The following is a 6,454-nucleotide window of genomic DNA, read 5'->3' on the forward strand; positions in this document are numbered from 1 at the left end:
TGGGTTTTAGAGGGTAAGCAATTTCTAGCAAAGTCTAGTTTACCTGGTTACACAAAACAAAATGAACCCAACTGTAAGTTTAAGTAAAACTCCCTTTCTTTTATTTATTTATTCAGGACTAAAACTAGGGGACATAAACCTTATAAGCAGGAGCCTAAGGTCTTTTTTCAAATGAGGATAATAGAAGAGGACACAAAAGCTGACACTGAATGGGCCCAACGGCAAGTGGAACTATCAATTCCAGGGCAGTAAAGCCCCACCTCAGGGAAACCTCCGCGTCCTCAGATGCCAAATGTCCTGGTTTGACTGCACATGCTCAGAGCAGAGAACTTGTTTCAGCCCAAATGAGGAAGTTTGGATGAAGCTTTCGTTGTGCTGTGTTATGGTGCTTCTTTACTAGGTTTAAGATAATAAGGCAGTGCTTCCAGTCATGGTATTCATATTTTGTTTAGGGCTATTCCAGGTCAGGTACAACCAGGCTGGGTGATGGCCTCAGCATTTAAAGGAGGAGCTGACCTGCATCCTAGCTGGAGGGAGAAAAAAGGAGTGATGGAAGGAGGGCAGTGCCAGCTTGCCAAGAGCACTGACCCAGCTAGTATGACTGGTCTTTGTACAGTGACCTTCATAGGTTTGCTTCTTTTTGTTTTGTTTTGAACTAAAGAAATATTAACATCTGTATTTCTACTAACATCTATACTTCTACTACCCAGAACTGACCATTAACATTTAGCCAGATTTTTTTTTTAGACTTAAAAAAGAAAAACAATTACAATTTTATAGTTTATTATTTTTCCATCCCCAGGCCCCTTTAGCCTTTCCACACTCCATCAAAAACACTGACACCAACCACTGTCCCACATTTAGTATCCTTCTAGTTCATTTAAGTGTGTCCATACCGACACTGAACCTTGTGATATTGCTGTTCTCTAAAATGCCCTAAGTTGTATACTGCACAAATATCATTAAACTCGCTTTTTCATTCAGCATATTTGACATCTATTCAGTTAATATATAGATCCAGTAAACTCATGTGAACTGCTACACCAGTCCACTGCACAGCTAGATGCCTTATTTATGTACTATTCCCTTACTGGTGGTTGGCCATCTTCCCACCCCATTAAACCAATTTCCCTCCAATTTTCAGTACTATAACAATTCTTTTTTTTTTTTTTTTATCCTCACCCGAGGACATTTTTCCATTTTTTGTTCAGGTAGAGTAGGAGGGAGAGAGAGGAACAGAGAGAGAGAGAGAGAAACATCGACGTGAAAGGAACACATCGAGTGGCTGCCACCCGCACAACCGACCAGGGCCGGGGACAAACTGCAACCGAGGTATGTGCCCTTAGCGGGAACCGAACCCGGGTCTCTCAGGACCGCAGGCCGATGCTCTAACCGCTGAACCAAACCGGCCAGGGCACTATAACAATTCTTAGTACATGTCTCATGGTGCAGGTGTGAACTTCTATATATCTAGAAATAAAATTCCTGGGCCATGAGGTATGCTTATTTTTTATTTTACTAAATATTGCTGAATTGATCTCCAAAGTGGTTATATCCATTTACAACTAACCAATGATGTCAGTTCTTGCCTTACCAACCCCCTTTGCCAACATTTGATACTATTGGACTTTTAAAATGTTTGCCCACCTGATGGGTAACTTTTGTGAGTCTGCTCTCTAAAATAATAACAAAAGAGGGATACTGGATATCAAGTCTTTACCTCCCTATGTCTTACCTAGATCGAAACTCCAGGGCTCCTCTAAAATGTGCATGGTTTTGTCTCATACCAAAACTGACTCAACTGATTTATCACCTGAGACGGGGCAATACCCATTGTCTAAAGTGAAATAAATATTCTCTCTCTTTAAGTTGATTGAAGATGTTTAGAAGGGACGAGGCTCCTTTCAGAAAAAAATTTGGACTATATCAGCTAAGTTGGTTCATACGCTCAAATGCTGTGATCATAAACTTCACTGCCTTATCACAGTGGGGTCTTGGCATCTCCCCACCACAGCCCCTGTCTGACTTCCAAACACAGCTTGCTGACATCAAGAAAAAGAGGCTTAGCAATCCACAGGGGCTTTGCCTATGGTCAGAAGTGGGGGAGTTTAGTTTCAGAGGCCACCAGAGGTACTGCAGCCTGGCTCTCCTACGTGCAGACTAGCACAAACCACTGCAGGGGCGTGGCAGCACTGCTTGGTGGCCCAGCCAACCCCCCCCCCCACTCCCCCACCCCCACCTTTCCCGGGACTGAGCAGTCAAATCAGGTGGCAAAACAGCCCAGCATAGGCTGCACACCACCATCCATCACCCACTTTGGCTCACCTTTCCCCAAAAGGCTTTTTGGACAAAACTCTGAAGAAGCAGACTACTCATTTTAGTCTAAGGCAGGCTCTTGGTGAAAAATGCAAGTTCCCAGAAAGTATGGTAGCATTAAGAATGGTCTTCATTTAGCTCTATCCCTAATGCACCAGAATTTGATGCTTCAAGTGATGACTCAAGGTATTATAAAACCTTCTAGTATTTACTAAATAAATAAACCACTTATACATCTCACAAGATCCTCCACAAGGTTGCAAGAAAACTCTGCTCAGATGAGTTAATTGGGATTTCAGTGTGGTTCCTCAGAATGATTCAGAAATAACAGTAATGTCAAATGAGTCACTTTCCCCAACTTGATCTCAGTCTTAGCTCTTGGTCAGAATAACACCTCCTGGCATGCCTTCATAAAAGCTGAAGCAAAATGGATTAACTCATGTAGTGTGAGCTTGTAATGCAAGAGTTGCATTTTATTTTCTACCTTCCTGCTCACAGCTACTTCCTCAGTTCTTCCACTGCCTCAACATTATGAAATAACCAGCTTTAAGAAATGAAATGGCTTTTCCTATGACTCCACATCAATGTTACAACATTCAAGGCTCAAAAGTAACTCCCATAAGGTACTAGCTCTGTTTGGAGTCACAGCTACCAAATTTGCCAAATCACTGAGGGTATGTTTAAAGACCCACTAATGTTCTTGGTTAAACTATAAATTCAACATTAAAATTATTTACTTTTAATGCAGTGCTTAAAATGAGAGCAGCTGTACTAGACAGGAAGAGACTAATGCCCCTATATTCTGACTCAAGTCCAGTAAAACTCAGAAATGAGTTCTAGGACATTCAGGCATTATTTATGTCCACTACTGCCCTTATCCCAAGAGGCTGCCATGCCCACCAAAGAAGGCTCGGGAATGCAGGTGCCCAGACTGGGCATAGAGCTCTGCTGTGCTGCACTTCTGCTCTTAGGGTAGTAGTATAGAGAGCCTAGGGACCTGGACCAACCATTTTTCACTTAGTTGAGACATTTTTAACTAGTGGAAATGCATGTTTCACTATTTGACTCACTGAAAGGGGAGAGGGGACTTTTTAACCTACGAAAATCACAATGTAGTTTCCCACTCACCCAATAAAGAGAATTCTCTCAAAAGCAGATACGTTGAAAGGTTGAGTCATCTTTCCCATAGAACCTCCCCTGACCCCCAACACAGCCTGCTGATGGGTTACATACTCAGCCCTTCTGAACAGCCCACTGTATTCCCAGCAGCATCCTGGAATAACCAGAGGACAAATTATTTGCTAACAATGTGGCAGGGTGAGAGTCCTGACCTAGGCCTCCTCTGTCACCCTAGGGAGTGGCCACACCCCCAGTACAGTAAGGAGGGGGCTACTGCCACCTGCCTCCAATCCTAATTTCACACTTAACCAGCTGGCTGAGCAAATTCTAGAAGCCAGGCAGGCCCTGACTGGTTTGGCTCAGCAATTAGAGCATCTCAGGAGGACCAATAGAAGCCAAGCAGGTGAGGATAAGAATGTAAAGATTTCAGTTTTGGGGTTGCAAGTTTGTTTCTACTCTTATAGCCAAACACTAAAGACTGAAATCCATTCGCCTTCCAATTGCCTTCCTTTGTCTAGAGGTCCTCATTTTCAGGAGACCAAAGAACCCCTGTTGCAAGTGGAGAGTTTCAAAGTAACATTATTAGTTACTTTGTAAACACTGTACCAGGATCCCTGAGGGGATTGGTTTCCAGGAGACTTCTAGTATTTAAAGACTCACAAAGATTAATTATGAGCTGTGTATGGGGGTGGCATTAAGATGAACCTTCATGTTCAATTATGTACTAATATGCTCAGTGACTAAAAGAATACATTTGGAGGCATTTCTTTTTGACATCTCAGCAGAGATTAGACACTGTACTGACTATTCAACATATACACTGTAGATTTGTGTATGGAAACCAATACTTCCAACAATCAGAAGAAAAATGTTACTCCTCGTTTGCAAACAAAAAACTGAGGTCCTGAGACTGAATTCCTTCCATTTTTTTTATCACTATATTAACGAGCCAAACCTGATCCTAAAAGCCTGTTGACAACTTCCCAATGCCTCTATCTATCATGCCTGGACGTCTTGTACAGGAGAGGATCGATATCCTGGTTTTGAAGAACATGGATAAGAAGCCAAAGGTGCCTTTCCATGACCTGGCCTTTAAATAACCTTCAGATTACAAAGTGCTTTCCTGTTTCTTCAAACCCAGTGTGATGACACCTTGTGAGGCCTCCTGGCACTCGCCCCTCCCGCCCCTCCCGCCTTCCCCAAGCAGGAAGGGCGACTTTCCTCCACCACACTAACCAGTGATAACATCTATATTCGTTCTCTAGTGAGATTGTGAGCTCTGTAGGCTATGACGGATCTAGTCATTCCGGTCTCCATCCCTTTCCCCAAAACAGCTCCTAGCGCAGAGTTTTCACTGAGTGAACGCAGTCCATGGCGCCAATCCCACACCTGCCCTATCCCACCCCGCATTTTACAATCCCGGCGCATCTGCTAAGCAATGTGAAGCACAGGCAAGGCCTCCGCGCCGCATGCGCGGCCGACCCGGCAGCCAGCGAGGCCTGGCGGGTTACGGCCGCGGGCCAGCAGTCCAGCGAGGGCGGGTCCCAGGCGCCGGCAGCTACGTGCAGCCTGGTCAGGGCGGAAAGGATTCCAGCGGAGTTCTTGGGGCGGGAGCAGCGCTGTGGCCACCCCCTCGAATCTGGGGCGCCCCAGGGGCACCCATCCTTTCTTCCCCTACTGCAGGGAAGGCCAAGGTTACATAATCCGGGACAACGCTGCATCCCGGCTGCACCCGGGCCAACCCTGCCCATCACAGACCACTGAACTTCGGGAGGTGACCGAGCCACGAGTCCGGGGCTCCAGGAGAGCACAGACTGGGATGCGCAATGGAGAAAGGACAGGACAGAGAAGGGAGATGGGGGGGCAGGGGAGTATGCGGACGTGACTAGAACGGAGTGGGAGGGGCGAGGACCGCGCGGCGCGGAGGACAAGGATGCGGAGGAGCTGACTTGACCCGAAAGGAGGGGAGGGGCGGAAAACGGGGCATGAATGGGCTAGGGGTGAGCATGTAGAGGGCACCAGGACCTGAGTGGGAAGGGATGGAGGATGGTGGGAGCTGGAGGAGTTTCATGGAGAGTTAACAAGAAAAGCATCAGAATGAGGGGGATACGGGCAGGTTGAAGACGAGGGGGCGAACTGAATAGTATTAAGGGACAAGGAGAGGAGGCATGCAAGGGAGCAGGGAGGAAGAGGGGAGATTAGGAGGGAATGTGGGTAGGCGAAGGTGGGACCAGAATGATGGTAGGGGTTGGGGCAGGAGAGAAGGTGGCAGACCCATCTAACTTTGAAAGAAACAGGAGCTGGGGGGCTTTGAAGAGCAGGCCCTGGGCGCGAGCGGCTTCACTCTTCCGACCCAACCAGGTCCAAGATGCCCAGGATCCAGCGCCGCCGCGAAAAAGGTGCCGGGATTCCGCACTAGTCGGGCCGTCGGAGCCCAGGTGGGAACGGATGGCCCAACCTCTGCCCCGGCTCACCTCCGGCGTGTTCCGGCTCAAGCTACTGCAGAGAGATGCGGAGAGTCCGAGGACGTCGCTCCTGTGCGGAATCGGCTGTCTCTGCCTCAAGGTTATCCCGACTGCAGGGCCGCCGCAATCCCTCCGCCGCCCCGCCCCGCCCCGCCCCGCCCCCACCCAGTCCTGGCTTCCGGCTCGCCCGCCGGCCCGCCCTTCTGCGGGCTCACTGAGAGCAGTCACTTCAGGAGGAAGTGCCGCAAGGCCTGAACCGGCAGGCAGGTTGCTCTTTTGGAGAGGACTACATTCTATGGCGGAAGGACACCGCACATTAACTGAAACATTGGTCGCTCGCTGGAGGCCAATGGGGAAGCGAAGAGGCGCCAGGCCCCGCCCTCGGAGTCCTGGAGACCTTCCTCCCAGACCCTTGGGCGCCTGGGCCACCTGTTGCCGCCAATTAGCACGCTGGAGGAGAGCTCTTAACTTGATCCTCAGTCCAGGCCAGCCCAGGTGCCCTGGCCTATTGGTCCGTGCCCGGATTTATGGGTCCCCCGGCAACATTCCCCCAG

General features: G+C 48.3%; 1 protein-coding gene across 2 annotated transcripts in view; it reads right to left on the reverse strand.

Moving 5' to 3' along the window:
• The window catches only part of PKM (pyruvate kinase M1/2), a 30,419-nt gene extending 24,391 nt beyond the window's left edge, over nt 1–6,028 (reverse strand). For both annotated transcript variants that reach the window (XM_036269153.1, XM_036269144.1), the window contains exon 1: nt 5,910–6,028. The gene's annotated coding sequence lies outside the window, so the exon portion shown is untranslated. The remainder of the gene's footprint in view (nt 1–5,909) is intronic.
• Nucleotides 6,029–6,454: the final 426 nt, after the last annotated feature.

Source organism: Molossus molossus, unplaced genomic scaffold (assembly GCF_014108415.1).
Source record: "Molossus molossus isolate mMolMol1 unplaced genomic scaffold, mMolMol1.p scaffold_m16_p_1, whole genome shotgun sequence".
Taxonomy (NCBI): domain Eukaryota; kingdom Metazoa; phylum Chordata; class Mammalia; order Chiroptera; family Molossidae; genus Molossus; species Molossus molossus.